Here is a 21,195-nt window from a genome sequence, read left to right as displayed (position 1 = left end):
ACTTCGTTTCCTGAAAACACAATAGTAGTATGGTCAGGAAAACAAGGCTATCATTTCTTGAATTTGCACTGCATGGCTAATGCAGAAATAAAGTGACATACTTTAGGAGTTGTTTAGTATCAAGTGCTGATTTAGCAAAATCAAATGCAGCTGTCTTCCCAAATTACACAACTGGGTTCACACCATCTACTAATTCCTGGTGGAGTTTTAAAGATACCTTTACAGGCAATTTTCTTCTCAGTGCAAAGACTCCTAATTTAGACAGTACAAAGATGCCGCCATGCAGCTTCTCTGCACAACAACAACTTTCTTAGAAACATTTGATAAAGGAGATTGTGTTCTTCAAGAGCTTGGGTCACCGTTTAAAGAGATAATACCATTTGCAGCAACATGGATGGGCCTAGAATTTACCACACTAAGTGAAGTAAGTCAGACAGAAAGACAAATACCAGGTGATATCACCTATATGTGGAATATATATATATATATATATATATATATATATGTAACTGATACAAATAAACTTATTTACAAAACAGAAGCAGACTCAGAGACTTAGAAAATAAACATGGTTACCAAAGGGGAAAAGTTGGGGAAATATATTAGGAGTTTGGGACTAACGTATACACACTATTAAATACAAAATAGATATTAATAGATAATCCACAAGGACCTACGATATAGCACAGGGAACTCTACTCAATATTCTGTAGCAACGAATACGGGAAAAGAATCTGAAAAATAATAGATACATGCATGTGTATAACTAAATCAGTTGCTGTACCACTGAAACTAATACAACATTGTAAATCAATTGTATCTTATTATAAAATTAAAAAAAAAGGATTTCTAAAATGTAATTGGGTCAAAGCTGATGTAGAATTGGTTTCCAAGTTGTTATGCATTGTTCCTTTCAGCTTTCTTCTTGTTACGTTAAGGAAGTCCTAGAATGTGTCATGTTGCCTAGGGTGGTCTGAGAAAGGACACAATCTCCCTCAGGATGTTCCCCCTTCACTCATGCTCTTCCTTCCCAGATGTCCTTTGTGCTCGGTACACTTCTAGAAAAAGCACATTACAACTACCTTCGAAATCTAGACTCTCTTGATCTCTACATTTCATCTAGTTGATCATACCTCCGGTAACTGAGCATATCATTTAGCTAGGCTTTAGCCCTACCAATCTTTGGGCTACAAATTATGTTTTCCTTAGAATAAACTTCATTCTCTGTCCTCTGGCTGCGAGTCTGCATCCATCAATTGTAGTCTCACATTCATGAAGCTTGAACACGTTCAGTTTCTTTAGATGTGAAGTCCTCTGTGAAAGCCCCCATAATGAGGTGGTTACTGCCACCTCTGCTGTCCCTTTGCACTTCTTTCTGGTAAAATTTTGACCAGATATTATTATACCACCATTGCTTATAATTACCATACTTACTATCTAACCACTTTCCTCCCACAACCAAGTAAACAGTTTATTCATCCAACTGATCAGAATGTATTTGGATGCCAAAGGGCTCGGCACTGTGCTGAGTAATGTGGGTACCAATAAGTATTCAGTTCCAGTACTTCTGCAAATGGATTAGTGGCATATTTTCCCCACTTATCTGGAAGGTTACTTGTGGTTTTCTCCTTTATTTCTAAAAGCTGTTCCTAAGAACTATTTATGACTGAGAATATGGATCCTTTGTTCTCTGCATTGCAAATAGTTTTCCCTTGTATTTTCTTTGTTGTTGTTATTACACATATGTATTCTTCACTGTTTCTTCTTTTAAACTTTCTCACCAGTCTCTTTTTCAGAAACTAAAAGGTTCTAGAGAGGGGATGGTATGGATAAGAAGAAAGACTAGTGCCAAAGTCAGCTGAGGAACTTGAGAATGGTCTCAGTAATGTAATACAGTGAGAGAACTGGGCAGAGGAATGAGTCATTCCTGAACTAGCATCAACAGATGTGATGAGGAAAGAGAAGGCAGTCCAGGGAGGCAGTGATAACTTCCATAGTAGCTGGCATATCAGTTCAGTTCAGTTCACCTGGCATATAATGGGAGGTAAATATTCATCTGCAGAAATAAGTAAGTGACTGGCTAAATGCAGGGAATTTTCTTTCCTGCAAAGCCCAGTAATCATTAGGGAAATTTGTTATTTGTAAAGAACAGACGTTGTGATGATCACTCTGATTCTTGACTCATTTGTCATGTAATTCTACAGAGGCCTCCCATTGTAGGCGGCATGATCTGCTCAATTCCTTAATGATGGGTTCCACCAAGTAATTTGCTTTAGCCAGTGGGAAGTGGGTAGATTTGATTCATACAGAAACTTGAAAAAGTACACTCTGCTTGTTCTCTTGAACTTTTGCTTTTGCCAAGAAATTTGCTTGGGTTACGTTGATGAAGGAAGTTGAGTTATCCGGATCACTTTAGCTGAGACTATTCTAGATAAGCTCTCAGTGAACCTAGTCAAGATCAGAAGAGCCATTTAACCAATCCCCTGTCTGATCTACTGAATCATGAGAAATAATAAATAATTACTGTTTTCAGCTACCAATTTTGGAATGGTTTATTATGCAGCAATAGCTAAGTGTTAAAGAAGTTATAATTCTATGATTAAATGACTTCATTTGGTGGCATGTTTTCTAAGTTTTTCTGTTTAACAGTTGCACTAAATATCTCCTATTACTAAAACTCTGTGAACTGCAGTAAGAATAGTCAGTAAGAGACAAAAAATTCAGACCTTTCCCAATGTCTTGATCTCGTATGCATGCATGCTCAGTCGCTTAGTTGTGTACAACTCTTGGCAACCGCATGAACAGAAGAGCTACTGTAACCCACCAGGCTCCTCTGTCCATGGGATTCTCCAGGCAAGAATACTGGAGTGGGTTGATATTTCCTACTCCAGGGGATCTTCTCAACCCAGGGATTGAACCCATGTCTCTGGCACCTTCTGCATTGGCAGGCGGATTCTTTAACACTGGGCCACCTGATAAGCCATGTCTTAATCTTAGATATTCATCTGTTCAACTAGGTGTACAGTATTAGAAACACAAAAAAAGCGCTCTCATGAAATCAACCATGGTTTAGTGGGAAAATAGACAAGCAAATGATTGGCATCCATTGTAATAAGTAGTAATAGGAACTATTAACGATCTCCGAAGCAAAATAACTTTAGTTGGATACCTTTCTTCTGTCACTTCCTAGGTGGACCTTACTTAACCTCAATTCCATTTTCTTTATTTATAAAATGGGATGGTAATTGCACCTACTTCATAAAGTCATTGGGAGGATTGCCTGCACTGACATCTGTAACACACTTAGAACTGTGTTTTATACTCATAAGCAACCATTAAGGGGCTGGCTTTTTATTTTAAAAAATTAAAAGCATGAAGGCATAGTGAAGTAAGACTGTAGAGGGTACAGACTCAGTGGAGGGGTAGTAGAGGAGATACTTGGAAAACCGTAAATTCACAGATCTACCTGGACTTTGGTATCTTCAGTATATTTCAAGGAACAAGGAATAGATAATGATTATGATATCTTCTAATTACATACTACAATGTTCTTGGAATATTGTATAACCTAACACATACAGTAAGTTCCCACTAAATATGGCATTTCATCATTAAAGTAGTTCTCAGAAGAAGCTGGTCTAATAAAGTTAATTCACATGCCATTCATGTTACATGACGACAGAGACAAGCCTGATACTACTATCCCACAGGACACTCTGGTTCCTTTTAATGGTACTGGAAGTGAAAAGCGAGTATCTATTGCCAGAATGTGTTAACATGAAGGCTCAAATCTCATGTGTTGTGCTTGAATAGGGTAGCGTACAGCCTGTTAAATCAAATTAATAAACACATTAATAAATGCATTTGTTTTCTCTATTTGGAAAGCAAAGTTAGCAAGTTCATTCTCTTTGCTATTTTGTATTTTCAATTACAAGATGTTGTCCTCTGCTGTTTGCTAAAGATGATACCAGGTAGAGTCATTGGCACATAGTGAAATAACATAATTTTGTTTCCCCACCCAAATGCCTACAAATCAGGAAAGAATTAACCTAGACTTCTCAAAGTTCATAGAACAAACCTTCCTGGTTAAGCATGGTGCTCCTCTTCCTTTAATTTCATCATATTTTAATGGCATCTTTCCTGCCCATGCTTTTGATAACTAAATGAACTAACTGGAAGTGTGACAACATGATCAATCCATTACTCTTTGGGCAATTATTTCCTGTAAAAGAACTTTCATGAAGAATTTTACTTAAACACATATGCTGTCATCATTGACAGTATCTGGTATCTCTCAGTCAATAAATATCTATATTTATGTCATTAGTTAACAATTTGTGTGTGCATTTGTACAACAGTTAGCATGTGGACTGCTTATTTCAATTCTCTTTGAGTAAGATCATTCTGAGACAAATGTGTCAATTTCCCCCATGGAGTTACAGATTCATCTCTGGGATTCAGTGCTGATCATAACAGTGTGCACATCCATGACTGTCTTAGATATGTCCCTGAAATCTAGAAACTGTAGCAAAATTGGAGGAACTGGAATTGAGTGGATCTGAGTTCAAGACTTGCCTATGTCTTGAAAACACATATTTACCAAATATGTGGCTTTAGCATCACTTACCTTATCTTTAAAAATCTTTCAAGGGGTTGAGTTTTAAATAAGGTGAGTGATTGATGTATATGAGAAATCAACAAAAGAAAACCATGCCATAGAGATGACCCCAAAACACTGTTTGAGTTTGAATCAGAAAATGAAAGCCAAATGACTAATTCAAGGTCATATGGTGTGAAGGGGCAACTGAAGTGGGAAAAGAAATTGTAGCTGCTGAATGGGAAGGTAAATAGAAAAGGGAAGATTTTCCTTTTTCTTGTTGGTTAAATAACACTGATCCTTCACTGCTGCTTGGTTTGATAGATTAATTCATTCTGAAAGGCTTTAAATATATCTGGTAGGTAGCTAATAATCATCTTTGAAAAACAAATCATTGGCCTTTCCCTTGCTGTCAAAATCCCTAAAAGGAAAATTTTCATTTCAAATGGCTTCTAGCTTAGTTCAGAACCAGAAGGTAGATTCCTTTGAAGCTATCTAGAACAGCTAGTGAAAGCACTTTTTAATGGTTTATTAGTTGGTAAACTGTAATTGGCATATAAGGGTAAGAGCTTCAAAAAACAAATTAAAACTTACAGTCAACTGCCCACTAGAGTTTTGAATCAGTCAATACATTTGTCTTTTAAAAATAGAAGCAATGCCATTACCCCTGAACAAATTCACATTTTATGCAATTCATAACTATATCAAAGTTCTCCAAAAACAGAGAAATTAAGTAAATTACAATCCATGTGTAAAGAAAGGCTTTTTTTTTTTTTCCTTGCAGGTGCTGACATCGGTAATACATTTTAGAATGTGTGCTTAATACCCAAAGAAATATACAGATATAGTTCTTTTTTAACTCTAAATGAGGAAATATTGTTTAGTCAGTAAGTAGTGTCTGATTCTTTTGCGACCCCATGGACTGTAGGTCTCTTGGCTCCTCTGTCCATGAGATTTTACAGACAAGAATACTGGAATGGGTTTTTATTTCCTCCTCCAGAGGATCTTCCAACCCAGAACAGAACCTGTGTCTCTTACATTGGCAGGTGAAGTCTTTACCCCTGAGCCACTTGGGAAGACCCCAAAGGAGGAAATACCCGTGCACTATAAAGGGAATAGGAAAAAATGTGTAACATTTGGTGTGAATTTGGATATGCCTTAAATGTTTCCTTAGTAAAATTTTTCTCCCTTTCTGTTGAATGTCCCTACTCATTATGATTTGTAACATAAAGATTCAAATGTTACGTATATAATATGCTTTAATAGAGTGGTCTGCTGCTGCTGCTGCTGCTAAGTCACTTCAGTCCTGTCCGACTCTGTGCGACCCCCTAGAGGGCAGCCCACCAGGCTCCCCTGTCCCTGGGATTCTCCAGGCAGGAACACTGGAGTGGGTTGCCATTTCCTTCTCCAATGGATGAAAGTGAAACGTGAAAGTGAAGTCGTTCAGTCATGTCGACTCTTAGCGACCCCATGGACTGCAGCCCACCAGGCTCCTCCCTCCATGGGAAGAGAGTGGTCTGCTGCTGCTGCTAAGTCAGTGGTCTACTGCCTGTTAAAACTGCTTTCAAGCCAAGTACGTATTCTGACTTTTCAAAAGTAAACCAGCACAGAAATCATTGATGATGCAACCCGAAACAAAGAAATAGTTATTTGCCTTCCTCTCCCAATGAATATAATGCTTTATTGTCTGAATTATCATTCATTTTATCTATTTCATATCTCAAGGTCACATATGTCAATGGCACAAAATATAACTATAGCTTACAGAAAAAGCCTCTGACAATTGTATAGCTGAGAAAGAAATCCACATAAATATGTTATTAATCACATTATTATGTGGGTCCTTCCATCTTTCTAAGATGCTGTGAAGTTGAAATATGCCACCTGCCCCTGCCCCTAAAATAAGTTGATGGAAAAGCCCATAACCAGGAGAGAGGGATGTTGGAATTGAGTTGTCAAACTGTCCTGGATGTCTTGTACAAACTGAACAGGCCAATTTACTGCAACACTGCATAGGCTGAAAGCTCCTATCTCGCTTTTACCGTGTTTTCTCCTGATGTTTTATCCTTCAGGACCACACGCTCCCTCCCTGGCCGCTTTTCAGCTCCTCCTGGATTCCAACTAGTACATCCTAGGTAACAGTACTGTGTTAATCCTTACCTTGTGAGCAGCTTCCTTACCGAGGGAGGGAAGAAGCTCTTGTTCAGCTTTCAGTGAAAGCAACAGCATTGTGTAATTGATATTTCAGGATGCTAATGGTGATTTGATTTCTATGTCTTCCCCTCTGTAGCTCCAACTCCTGGCTTTCAGGATGAAAACAGCCAGGCTTTGAGAGAAAAAAACAACAACAAAAAAGATAACTTCTCCCACACCACCCCTGAGTTCCTCTGCTTATTACTAACCTCCAAGCGCGGGGGTGGCTCTGAAACGCGGCTGTTCCGGCTCTGCCCTCCAGGTGGCAGCGGTGCCACACCGCAGAGGCTCCAATCCCCTCGTCCCCGACTTGAAGTGTTAATGCAATTGACCAATCAGTGCTAAGATGATGGGAGGTAATTGGGTAATTGTATTTTACTGATCACAAGCAGAGAAAGGGAAAGGAAAAAGGGAAAGAAAGAGGGGAAGAGGGAAGGGGACCGCAGTCCGAGAGGAGATTTGGGGAGCGGGGACGCAAAGCTTTGGGACGTGGCATTGGCTTAGAGAAAGGAGCTGCCGCTCTTCCTGGGAGCGCATTTAATATCGGAGGGGAAAAGAGGGAAGAGAGGAGCGGGCGGGGGAGGCAGAGAGTTCCAGCCGAAGTGGATGGAAGGGGACTGGGGTTTATGCCGCGCTGGGAGCCGCGAGCCGGGGCGATGGCGCTAAGGACAGCGCGGAGCAGCTGCGCTCCCGGTAACGCATCTCTTGGCGGAGGACTAGCCGGCGTCGGGAAGGTCTGCGAGAAGAGGGACCAACTTGTGGCTCCAAAATGTACCCGACGCAGCTGGAAATGAGATCAGAGCTGCAGTTTCATTCGAGAAGGATGAGAGGAGCCAGCGACTAAGGATTTTTTTTTTTTTTTAACCTCCTTCGTTCCATTTTCTATCCTCTTTCCTTATTTTTTTCACTTGCCTCACACCCCCGTGGAGCCCCTTGCTTCGCCCTCCTTATTTGAAATACAAGCCCAATTTGAACTTCTTTCGTCGCGGCGCCCCTGGATTCGCAGCCCGCTGATGGATGAGAAGGGGACCCGGTGGCTGGCAGGGGCCACCGGCGAGGGACCGCGTCACGCGTCTCCCCCGTGATCCCAGCCCTGACCGTGGAGTTCTGCTACACCTGGAGAATCTGGACCGGGTGCCGGGGGTGGGGGCGGGGACAGAGGAAGCGCAAGCCACCCTGAGCCTTTAAAAAAAAGAAGAAGAAGACGAAGTAGCTGGGGGAAGGAATGGGTTTCTTCTTGACAGCTGACGGAGCCTTGAAATTTTCCTCCACTACCTCCGCCCCTACCCCCGCCCCCGCCCCCCGCACTCCATTTAACGTGAGATTATGAAATTGCAGAGGCGGTGGAGGGAAGGAGACAGGATATAACAGAGAGTTTGGAGGGAGAGGGGAAGGTGGCTGGCCGGGTGGCTGAAATCAAAAATCCAATTGCGCACTGGGTTGTGATGAGAAATCTAATCAGATCTTTGGAGACGGGGCCGGCCGGAAGGGTGGCGAGTGGGGGGAGTTGAGCCCCAAATTCTTCTTCGAGGTGGGGGCTGGGGAGAGGAATCGGCGATGTAAAACGAGACTTTTTTTTTTTTTTTTTTTTGGTGGCGGTGGCGGTTGGGTGCGTTGCAAAAATGAAGGATGCGGGACGCAGCTATCTCTTGGAACCGAACGCAGTGGATAAACTGATTGTGCAAGAGAGAAGGAAGAATGAAGCTTTTTCTTGTGAGACCTGGATCTTAACACACATGTGTATATGCGCACACAGGGAGCATTGAAAAATGAAATAAACCAGTGTCAGACCCGCGGGGGTTGATGTATTCTGACATAAATAATTAACCATAAAAACAGCGACCCCCCCCCCTCCCCAAAAGGATGATTGGAAATGGAGAACCATGGATTCACAAAGAAAAGTATGTGCTTTTTTTTTTTTTTTTCTATAAAGGAGAAAGTAAGCCAAGAAAATATTTTTGGAATGAAAAGTTTGGGGCTTTTTTAGGAAAGTAAAGACTTGATATGGTGGTGTTTTCTTTTTGAATTTCCCACAAGAGGAAAGGGAATTAATAATACATCTGCAAAGAAATTTCGGAGAAGAAAAGTTGACCGCGGCAGAATGAGGCATTGATTGGGGGAGAGAAGCCAGCAGAGGACAGTTGGATTTGTGCCTATGTTGACTAAAATTGACGGATAATTGCAGTTGGATTTTTCTTCATCAACCTCCTTTCTCCCCTCTACCCCCCGTTTTTTTTTCTTTTTGGTGTCAAGATCATGCGTTTTTCAGCTTGTTCTTAACCACCTGGATATCCATCTGGATGTTGCTGTGATCAGTCTGAGATACAGTGAGTGAACCTTTTTTTTCTTATTTATTGGTGAAGAAAATGGCCATGAATTTAGCATCCCTGATCCCTTTATCCCTTCACCCCCTGAGTGTGGTTTCTAAAGACCTGGCTGTGGGAGGCCAGAAAATAGGGAGAAGGTGGCCCACACGTTTGCTCCATTGGGCTGTGCTCACTGATAAGCTGGTTTGCTACAATGATGCAGGTTGTCTGCAACCAGGCAAACGCCTTTGCAAATGTTCATCAGGAAAAAAAAAAAAAAATTCCCCAGGAAAGCCGCTGCAGTGTGGGGTGCCTTGTGCTGTGTGATTGACACTCAAGAATGCGTTTAAGTTGCCTGGCAGCCCCAGAGTTAGATTCACAGATGTTTAGCCATTGGAAATCGAAGGGACCCAATTTAAATTTCATTATCCAACCTGACATCGCAGATCAACAGAATGTATTAACACAAAAATATGATAATAAACCCAGCAGATGAAGGATGGCTTCTGTCCGGTGGGTGGGTGGAGGGAGGGGGAGTGGGATGGAGGAGGAAGTGATGGAGAGCAGCGGCTGGCTGCCTGCACATCTCTCTTGCACACACAAGCTGGAAGGTACCTAGATGCTCCCCAGTGCTAGGAATGAGAGGATCACCCCCTTCAACCCCACCCCCTCTAACCACTTCTGTGAGTAACAGAGAGGCCGTCCATGAAGGTGCCTGGGGACAGTTAGTTGCCTTCAGTTTTGCCAGAAACCTTCCCATTATGATCAGGTCAGGGCTGTTTTTAAGAAAGAGGCAGAAATCTAGTGTCCTGTGGCAACTTAGATAAAGGTCTGAGGGTTGAGCATCACTGCTTCTCCTCTGCCAGCTTTGTCTTGGGGGAAAGAGGCCATTGAAGGAAAATTTTTTTAAAGGTTGAAAATGCTTAGAGAGCCTGAGGGTCTGGAGATCTCCCTTTTCATCTCTTCCGTCCCCCATCACTGCCAGGGTCAGAAAGCTGGCTTTTCTTTAGTTTTATTTTATAACAGAACTCTGCCTGTCAGTCTTCTGGTATTTCTCTCCAGGGCCTTCTATCAGAATCATAGACTCATATAACTTTAGAACCAGAAGACTCCCCAGAGATCTCATGCCAATAAAAAGGGAAACTGAGGCCTGGGAAAGCCATAACTCTTTGGTGAATGGCCAGATCATAGGAGACAGATGACTCCCATAAGAGCTGGTGAAAGTCAGTTTAGGATCCAGACTGGACAGGAACCAGTCATACTTGGAAGGAATGACTTCTCTCCCCAAAGCTACCGTGTTTATCTAGAAGGGTCAAGGAAGGTACTTATTCCGAGAGCTTGCAGGAAACTCCTTACATTCCAGACCTCAAGGGCAGTCCATTTCTAGCGTTCAGTCTTTTTTTTTTTTTTTTTTTTCAGTGAATAGAAGAACTCAGATAACCCTCCCCTTAATACTGTTTGAAAAGAAAAAAAAAAAAAAAAGATCCACATTGCTGGCATATCCTAAAGGAGATGAAAGGCAGCAGTTCTGGGTCCTTTTTGGTGTTGGGCACATTTATTCCAGTGAGTGGTGGTCCCTGGAGAGTCATTAAAGAACTGTGAAGTTAGATTTATATGAGAGAATGATAATGGAAACCAGAAACTCCCTGCTAAAAGCCTCTGAGTCTGTGCTTTCACTCACTTCATCTATTCTTATCCTTTTCATTACCCCTAACTAAACTAGCCTACAGCTGAGCACTTCTCTAGTTTGTTTTTCTGGGCACATGTTTCCAGTTGGGACAGAGCTCAGGCACTACATTTACTGACCTATGAAAATAATCTTACAGGACTGTGTTTGTCCCCCCACCCCCCTGACATCCATATAGGTTTCTGCATATTTTATTCCTTGCAGACATTTTTTGCATGTTTATTTCGTTTTTACACGACCACTGTTAAGTCATCAGTGGTGGTCATAGATTGACACCAGTTTTGTCAAGTTCCTACTCAGTTGCAACTTAGCACAACTGATAAAAAAGAAAAAAGAACAAGAAAAAAAGTGTACTCTGAGGATTTTTGTTGCATAGCCGAGCTCTGGGATTCACAGGGGAAACCCAGCCATGCAATCAGCCAATCAGGAAAGGGGATGTTTCTATCTTCCTTTCTTTATTTCTTCCTTTCTGTCTGTCATTTTATCTTTCTTTCTTTCCTCCCTCCCTGCCTTCTTTCTTTTTTTCTCCTTTCTTGACATCAAAATTTCTTCATTGCTCCTCTGATTCAACATGCATCCCTCTCCTTCACATTGTCACCCCCTCTCCACATTTACACCCACATGCAAACTTTACTGAGGAAGAGGGCTAAGGGGATGGGGAATAGGAGAGAAAATATGAATGTGTTTAACATCGTGGGCTGGAATGTGTCCTCCCACCCACCTCCGCTTGAAGCTGTTCTTCAAATCTAGAGATGATGGAACATCTAAGGATGTCATCCTTTTTCAGGCTGGTGAATCATGTCACCAGTACAACATTTCAGGACATGCATTGCCCAGACTGGGGTTTAGTTCCTTTGGTTTGGCAATCAGAGTTGGCTCTGTATTTTAGGCAACTTGCTCATGGACTGATGAAAGAACTGTGGCCAGCTGTAGATCTGGAAACTTAGTTCATGAGCTTCTTTCAGGACTGAAGTTGGTACCCTCTGAGTGACATTTGTGAGCAGGATAACTGTATACTGGAATTTGTTGAAGACCACAGGCCCAAAAGCTGCCAAGTTTTGCAGGGTTTCAAGTTACCTTTTCAAATGCCTTCCTACTCTAATTTAACAGCTATGAGCTTCAGGCAATACCTTGAATTTCCCTGGCCTTCAGTGTTCTCAACTGTGGGATGGGAATAATATTAACAAATGGGACTTCAACAAGTTAGAATGGTCGTGTGAATTTAAAGTAATGGTATGCAAAGCCCCAGCCTAATAGGCTCTCTAAGGAGAGTTGTTTGTTATGGTTTTTCTTGGATTAATTTGGATTAACTTCCTGGGAATGAATACAGGCTGGCCAAGCACTTTACAAGTTCTGATGGCTACACTTAAGAACCAGCAAATGTGCAACTTACCCTACAGTAGTTGCCGGATTCTTCTTTTGAGGTCTTATAAGGAGAGTGTTTTTGTGATATATCACTTTAGATATGAAATATTGCTTCAAGCTGGAGATTGAAAATCAAGATTTTCTTAGAAAAATAAGTCTCAGCAAAAGTAAGACTTAAATGAGATTTTAGGGGAAAATATTGCTATTTTGTGTTCTATGTTCTTTTGGTCTAAAAGTTGCAGAAGATAGTTCTATATTAATGGTATAATTTTGGCTACATATTACATTATCTGGATGTGGAATGCATAAAGTAAAGGCAGATTTCTTGGCAATCATATGATTAAATTAGATGGTTTAAAATTTATTACTGATATTAAGATATTGGAGAAGGAAATTGCAACCCACTCCAGTATTCTTGCCTAGAGAATCCCAGGGATGGGGGAGCCTGGTGGGCTGCCGTCTATGGGGTCTCACAGAGTCAGGCATGACTAAAGCTAGCTAGCAGCTTAGCAGCAATGTTAAGATACCCAAGTCCACAATTTGGATTCATGGTCTTCCTAGTTATAATGAATCCCCTATGTTAGTTATATATCTTCACTTTGTGAAAGGATGAAGACTCACTAGACTCTATGGGGACAAGATTTCATGTGGACATATATGTCTTACTGTTTGCACATGCAAATCTTCCAACACCAACTCGCCAGTAGTTTTCTGAGACTGTCAGTCAGGGTTACAGTTTATCATTTCATTCTCTACATCAGCAGCCAAAGTTCTGTCCATTTCCTCAATATGCTTCTGGAAACCTGTTCTCCCACTGAGGGAAAAAGAATCCTACTGTTTTAATTATTAGTATTCTTGATGTCTCAGCTGCGGATGAGACAGTCAGGCTGAGGAGTTGCCCCTTGGATGTTTGTACTGCTTCTTTTCAACTAGGAAAGCAATTTGAATTCTATGTTAGCTTCGGAAAAGCATCCCAAAGTTAACTATTTTCACTGATCTTAAAAAGAGATGGAAATCATTTGTGAACGTTCTTACCATTTTGTTAATTTTACTTTTTGGTGTGCTTCTTAAAGGTGACTGAGAAATTGAGTAAACTCAAACTCTAGCATCTTGGTTTGAATACTCAGGTTTCCACTGGGTCTCAAGTGTTATGTGAGCCATTAACCTCTCTGAGCTTGTCTGCTTATCTGTAAAAGAGAGGTAAAAACAACAACCTCTTGGGGCTGACTGATATGAAGATAGAATCAGACTGTCATATGCCATGTACAGTGTGTTCAATAAATGCACATTTAAATTGAGCATCTCTGATTTTACTTTAGGTAGCATACAGTTTGCAAAAACCAAGAAGATCTTGTTTGAGGGAAGCTGTTCATATAAATTCTTGTTGATATAGATTAAAAAATGAAAAATTTATAGACAAGGTTAGAGTAACACAAATAGATTTCACTGTTTTTGGTAAGGTCCTAGACTTTTAAAACATATTTGAAAGTGCTTTAGTGAATGCCATTTCTTTAAGAAAGATTACAGCATATTTTATGAATTGTGGAAAACGTATTGTTTGTCCATGAAAACTGTCCATGTAAACTTTAGATTGTCAAGTATTTTATAATATAGGCATACAAAATAATAGCTTATGAACAGTGTGTTAGAAGATGATTCCAAGGGATCAAGAGTCTATTGCTTAGTTCTTCAAAATGATTTCTCTGGAGAAATGTAAATTTGGCAGTTGAAACTCGATTGGGCAGGTCTTGTGGCAGAAAGAGTGTGCTTGTAACACTCTCTGAGGGCAAGGATTTTATCTGTTCTTTGGTGTGTCCTTAGCACCTCAGAAGAGGGTTTGACACCTGGTGTGCCTGCAGTAGATACTCCTTGAATGTCTAATTGAACTCATGAGGTCGCAAAGAGTCGGACACGACTGAGCAACTGAACTGAACTGAACTGAACTGAAGAGAATCACCTCCAAAGAACTCAAATGCAGGTGTATGCACATAAGAAGCCTGGTCTTTAGGAATCTGTGGACGCTTAATGAGAAATATCAGTGAGTGTAATGGCTCTGTGTTTATGTGTGTTTTCATACCTGCACATACACAGAGATTTTAAGCACCCTTTGAGTGGTTTCTTTCTGTTGGAAAAGCTGAGGTCTGAAAGCTGTGTGAGACAGTGTATTTTTCTTAATCTTAGTGCTGTCAAATAATGGACTGTTAACAGTTGATAAAATCACCTCATCTCTCTTAGGTTGGTCTTAGATTCTTTCCTGTTAAATAACAGTTAAAAACTAAGAATCTCTCAAGCACTAAGACTTTAGGATTTTGAATTTATAACTGACTACCAAGAAATTCAAGATTCCTAGGAGTTGAAAACATATAAAATCATTGATCCCAGCTTGTCAAAACGTGGAGAACAGCATTGCATTCTCTGAGAAGGGCAGAATTAATGTCACAATGACAGATATGTAGAGTAAAAAGGTAAAGAAGGCATTTAGAGCATGTGAAGGGAAATAGAATAAATTTGTAGTAGGCAAACACTGGATCTCAAATATTTTTCACTCCTTGTTAGCTGGAAGATCCTGAGTAGGAAAGTTAATCTTGCTATGTCTCAATTTTGCTCAAATATAAAAATGGAGATCATTTTTCTGGCAGTTATTTTGGGAGCACTAATTAAGATGTCTAAATGTTTGGCACATGATTAGTACACAATAAATGCTAGCTCACTTTCTTTCTTCTCATTGAATTCTTTGGTTATTTTCCACAGAAATAGGAACATTTAACTGAAAGTCTGTGAGTGTTTTGCCTTACATTTACCGAGTATGTAAATGAGGATCTTTTGCAACTTTGCTCTCAAAGTGGATAATGTTATTTTTGATAATATTTTCCAATGTCAGATTCATAGTGAAGTTTAAAAATAATGAGCAACTTATGTAAGATTAACAAACTTATTTCAACTTAGGCATAAGCCGATGACAGCTTTTTATGCTTGTGGGTGCTTTCAACACTTCTGAGGTTATGGGCATAATTTTATAATTATGATAGTAACTACCATTTATTGAGCATTTGATATGTACCAGGCACTATGGTGATAATATAACATATTTTTCTCCAAAGTTCTCACTTAGGGAACTGAAACATAAAGAAGATAAGTAATTGGTCTAAGCTTATCCAACAACTAAGGGATAGAGCTGGAGGTAGGGGCTCCATCTTTCAGGACTTTAGGAACAGGATCAGAATCAGTAAATGCCAACATGTTGCCTTGGTAACAAATAAGCATGGCAGCTCACTGTCCTCTATCCTGATACTCAAACTGAATATCTTAATTGGGACTCAGATCCCTAGTTTTCCTGTTTGCTGAAACAAAGGTTGTAATCAGATGTTAGATTATGAATACCTTGCATCTATCTTTTGGTCAGTCTGTTTTTAATACCCAAGTGCGCCCCTACCTGAGAAAGAGATAACTTCTAAGAAAGACTTGGGGAAAAATTGTCCTAACTCACTCAACAGAACTGCTGGACAGAAAGACTTTGTTGCAAAATGCTATGAGATCATCTGGAAATTCACGATCGTGCGAAAAATAAGGTCAATGCTAATAATAAGTTCGGAGTTTTGTTAACGGCATCCTACAAATCTGGTGGACTCCTATTTGTGGGCAACCTCCCCCCATCACCTGATCTCAGTCCTTGTGATGTTTGATCTCTGTAGCACTTAGTACCATTGGTGCCACTAGCTTTCTGAAACTCTTCCTGTGGGGTTGATCTGCTGTTTGGTATCACCTCCTTTATTCATTTCACTTTATCCTCCTCCTGTCCTCCTGCTCTCTCCTGAAATGTGGAAAGCCTCTTCTATGAATCAGTTCTATTCCGAGTCTCTTTGCATCTCTGAGATGTCTGCTGGGCTTGTTTGGAGAGATGATGCTCAAATCTTTGGCCTCAACCACCTTGCGTAATCTGACAAGTCCTAAATATCCAGGGCCAGCAAGATCTCACTTTCTTACCTGGACTTCTGTAGGCCTCTCAAACCTAATACACTTACTGTACTTGATTACTTTCTCTCCAGAAGCCTATATATTTTCAGTTTCATATCACTATCTCTTTAAACACTAATCAAATTATTCATCCATTTACTCACTGTCTCAAACTCAGCTTTTCTATCCCTCAGTCCAGTGTTTATTGCTTCTTTCCTAGATACCTTCCTAACTAATATTTCTGATGCTAACTTTTCTTTAATATGGTCCATCATTCATATTTCCTTCAGAGGGACCTTACCAAGAAATAAAGCTGAGCATTCCCTCCTCTATATTCTATGAATATAGAATAAAATTCAGATTCTTCTAATGATACACACTCTGAACAGCCTGTTTATTCCTCTCATCTGTCTGCCATACCAGAGGCGCATGCTTGTATGCCCAGTCATGTCTGACTCTTTATGACCCCGGGGACTGTAGCCTGCTAGGCTCCTCTCCGTGGAATTATCCAGGCAAGAATATTGGAGTGGGTTGACATTTCCTACTCCAGGGAATCTTCCTGACCCAGGGATCAGACCTGCATATCTTGTGTCTCCTGCATTTGCCGGCGATTCTTTCCCGCTGTACCACCTGGTCTCCCCGCCATACTGAATGCTTGATTTCTCTGGAGATATCCCAGGTGAGTTTTTGGCTCCAACTTTATGAAAGCTACTCCGTTTGCCTAGGATCTACTCTTCACAGGTCAAATTTCAGTACCGGTTACTTCCTCTGGGAAAATCTTTCCCAGCTCTCCTAGACCCACGGAATCCTCTTGTCTCTGTTACACCAGCATTTTGTTCATAGAGCTGTGATAGCTCTGATTACTCTTCTATCAATGTCTACTTGGCTGAAACCTGCTAGATTGTGGCTTCTTTTAGGAAGAGAACCGCGTGTTACCTGCTTGTCCTCTCCCACATCTAGTTAATTTAGCTCACAAGAGTATTCAAATGTATTTTGGTAGAGTCGTCCAAGGAGTGGACTGATCTAACACATCCTTCAAGTGAAGAGCTTCCTTGAATTCAGTCTGGTACAGGCCATTATTTTCCCAATATTTTTCCCACTAAGATCAGCTTTTCATTCTTTTTCCTCTAAGGATCCATGTTTTGAAACTTAATTTTGCCCAGTAAATGCTTTGCAACTTGTTCCTCCACTTTCCTAATTACAGGCATATGCTTGCCCATCACCATTCTTGTAATGTGCTGATTGAACACTGTGACCTTGAGTTGATATAAACTGAGCCAAAAAATGCTTTGCAAAAGACCTACACCATTATAGGAATACATGCATGATTTCTAATTGGCTTTTGAAATATTGATAAGAGTAGTCTTTGAGACTTCAAGTCTTTCAAATAGTTCTGGAAATATATTTTGGTGCTAATCCTATGCTCTAATTTAGAGCTGCTGATAGGCTCAGTGCAGGTTTGGCTATGCATACTCCTTAATGGCATTGTTTGCAAAGAATATTGTTCCCAAAAGTGAAGGTGCAACTTGTAGCTGGGCATTGCAGGAGCTGCACAGTTGTATGAAGGGGGCCTTCTTAGTCAGCAATGACTATTGGAAAGAATCATGACTTTTAATTTTGGGTCATGCCCAAAATAAAGGCTTATGCAATGAGAGAATAAAAAAAGATATTCTCCTTACTAAAAGTGTCTGGATTAAAACTTTGGTGAGCTGCAGTCACTTTTTGCAACATGCAAATACCTGGTTTTATGGAGCCAGGTATATATGTACAGGAGATGCTCTGGTTTCATGCTTTAGAAGGAGTCTTCCTCCTTTCTTTCATAAGAAACAGCAGAAGACACTGAAGTTAAATGAAAATGCTAAATGGTAAGACCCATTTAATTATGGTTTAATTTTATTCTTCAATCTTTGAATACAAATGTCTTGAATATGTTGAATTGGAACATATGCTTTTCTTTCAGTATATTTTCCATGTTTTTCTTCTAGTTTTAGATGTTTCTTCCCAGTTTAGGGGCTGCTATTATTATCTTTCATAAAACTAATAGTAATCACTAATAATAGCCATAGTAAATGAGAGAGCAAGCTCAGCATTGGCTCCACTAAATAATAGCAAATGCATACTTGCTTCTGCTAAAGTGCAAACCTCTGAGACAACCCTGTTTGCTTGGGAAGGGTCTATGTGTTTTATTCCATCAATTTTCACCAAGTCATTGGGGGGAATATAAGGGAATCTAGCCGTTCCATTATATATATTATTTGTTGATAAGATAGGTTTCAGGGATAGTGGTTAAGTTTCATAGATTTAACAAAGAGTACTTATTTTTTGTCTCTAAGGTTGATTACTGCTGTCCTCGATGTGGTCCTGTCTAGAACGAGTCATTTGATTTATTTGCAATGTTTTAATAAATATCCTATGGTCCATATAGCTTTTTTTTTTTTTTTGAGGCTATGAATCATAGTATTAAGGAACTCATTCTCAAGACAATAGCTTGGTTTTCTTTAACCACTGATTTGATAATGATGTTGGAAAGTTCAGTAACTAAGAGTTTCATTGTTTAAGGTGCATGGCAATTGAAAATGTAAAAATTATGCTTCTCTAGGATGGTTTAAGGTTGAATGTGAGCTGATCTCAGAATGTGCTGATTTTTGCAACCTTAGGGGAAGGAGGGAGAGAAAGGGAGGGAGGGAGGAAAGGAGGGAGATACACAGAGAGAGAGATGGCTCTGTTCTGAGCCTGGCTTCAGTGCTGTTGTAACCTGGGCAGAGAGAAGGCTGAGTATAGTTAGTGGATCTCTAGAGAGAAGCAGGTTCCTGGACAGGGACCAGAGCCTGGGTGTGGTGAATGAATTCAAATGCATTATGGGGAGTGATTGGGGGACTGTGATTTCTTCTAACTGAAAAGGCAGAAAGTCAGGAGCTATCCTAAAAGAGTTAACGTCTACACAGTGCTGTTCAGGAACGCAAGGATGGAACTAGGGAGGATTTCTCTGTATTGTTTGAACGTTGCCATGGCAATCGTTTCCAGCAGAAGTTACGTGTTTTTCAGTTCCCCAAAGCCGCAAACAGGGTTTCCTCCTTCTCATCCTCCCCCTATCCTTCCCTGCCTCCCTGAATGCTTAGCCCTTATCTTTCCATCCTTATTTCCCATTCATCTGTCTTTTCTTTTTTTTTCTCTCACCTTCTCAACTCTTTCCTTATTAGCCACAAAAATATTCCAAGTCCAGGAGTCACTTTTTTAGGCAGAAAGTGAGTCAGACATAGAGCTTCCTCTCTGGCTTTCTGTATTCCCACTTGTGTTTACCTATTAAAGACCTAATTAGATGGAAGCTGAGGTTGGAAGCAGGGTTGGGGCTTTCCCTTGTTGGTAGGACACAAAACATATTATAAGGGTTGGTGTTGTGGTGATGTGTTAATCGGATCGCTGCAGGCAAGTGCAGAGCAGCAGTCTCTGACAATTAGAAAGAACAATGACTTTCCTATGACAGAGCCCACTCTCCTAACTGCAGAAGGATTAGCATGCATTGCAGGTCTCAGGAAGGTTCCTGTAGACCCTGAGAGAGAGAGAGCTCTGCCTTGCAAATGCCTCCTGTCTCTTTCAAGGAAGGCTGCTGCCTCTCCTTGAGCTGATTTTTATTGCCAAAGAAAGAGACGTGAGGGGGCAGTGAGTGATCTGGTTTCGTGGGTGATGGGGGACCCGTTGCAGACCTGGGCCGGAGGATATATTGTGGGGACGTTCGGAAGAAACCTTTGCCTGCTGAGTGCACGTGGCCAGTGAATTGTGAAATGGGTCTCATTAGAGCCTTTCATATCCCGGCATGTGCCAAAGTGCTTTGCCGGCACCGCGCCATCACTTCAGGTCCAACCCTGCTGCTGTTGGCTGCAGCCAAGAAGGGACAGAGGCTCTGTCTGTATTAAAGCTCTCAGTCTCATCCTTCTCTGTCTACTGTTCATTGTAAGGCAGCTCTGGGCCTTTCAGTGTGGGCTGGGATGAAACACAACACATCTAGGTGTTTGTAGAAAGGACACATGAAAGGTTTTGAGCATCACAGACAGGTTGGAGGCAGCCAGTGGGTTCTGACACCCAGATGTCCCCTCTCTTTTCCCTACAACTGGCATCAAAGTTGTCTCTAGACTTACCAGCACACATGCCCAGATACTCACCTGAAAGAGATAATGGGTATTTCAGGGCTAAATGAGTCATTAGCGTTGTTATTGTTTAATTGCTAAGCTGTGTCTGACTCTTTGCAACCCCATGGACTGTAGCCTACCAGGCTCCTCTGTCCATGGAATTTCCCAGGCAAGAATATTGGAGTGGGTTGCCATTTCCTTCTCCAGAGGATCTTCCCATCTTATCAACCCAGAGATGGAACCTGTTTCTCCTGCTTAGCAGGCAGATTCTTTACCACTGTGCCACCAGGGAAGCCCTGAGTCAGCAGAGACTTTGTATTGTTAATTAAAGAGGGACTTTTTGCTTTGGGGGGAGATTCATATACTAGAAATTTTAGAATCAAATTTTATGTCCCAAAGCATAGCCCCATTTGCTCTTGTTCAGTCACTAAGTCATGTCTGACTCTTTATGATTGGATGGACTACAGCCTATCAGGCTCCTCTGTCCTTCACCATCTCCTGGAGTTTGCTCAGATTCGTGTCCACTGAGTCGGTGGTGCTATCTAACCATCTCATCCTCTGTTGCCCCCTTGTCCTTTTGCCTTCAATCTTTCCCAGCATCAGGGTCTTTTCTAAGGCTTGGCTCTTCTAATCAGGTGGCCAAAGTATCGGAACTTCAGCTTAAGCATCAGTCCTTCCAGTGAATATTCATATTCAATAGCCCCATTAGTAGTAGCTGCCAAATGCTGAATGTTGTATACCAGGTACTGTGCATGTCTCTTATTTAGACTGGCCACTGATTCTATAAGATGGATAATTTGACAGCATAGACACAGGAGCCAGATTGACTGGAGACCTGTCCCTGCTTAGATCTGTGGTTTTGGCCAATTTACTTACCCCTTTGAACCTCACATTTTCATGTGCAGCATGAGAATAAATATAGTACAGAGTTGTGGTGAATTATAATTGAAATAATGCATGTGAAGC

General features: G+C 40.9%; 1 protein-coding gene across 5 annotated transcripts in view; it reads left to right on the top strand.

Moving 5' to 3' along the window:
- Nucleotides 1–21,195, top strand: part of LRRC4C (leucine rich repeat containing 4C) — a 1,433,039-nt gene that overhangs the window by 1,227,883 nt on the left and 183,961 nt on the right. Inside the window, exon 1 of one of the 5 annotated variants that reach the window (XM_004016415.5) lies at nucleotides 7,149–9,117. The exons of the other annotated variants lie outside the window; for them this stretch is intronic. The gene's annotated coding sequence lies outside the window, so the exon portion shown is untranslated. Of the gene's footprint in view, nucleotides 1–7,148; nucleotides 9,118–21,195 lie in introns of those variants that run through there. 5 annotated transcript variants of the gene reach the window in all.

Source organism: Ovis aries, chromosome 15 (genome assembly GCF_016772045.2).
Source record: "Ovis aries strain OAR_USU_Benz2616 breed Rambouillet chromosome 15, ARS-UI_Ramb_v3.0, whole genome shotgun sequence".
In the NCBI taxonomy this organism is placed as follows: Eukaryota; Metazoa; Chordata; class Mammalia; order Artiodactyla; family Bovidae; genus Ovis; species Ovis aries.
Note: the sequence above shows the minus strand (reverse complement) of the source record. Positions and strands in the feature narration are given on the sequence as shown.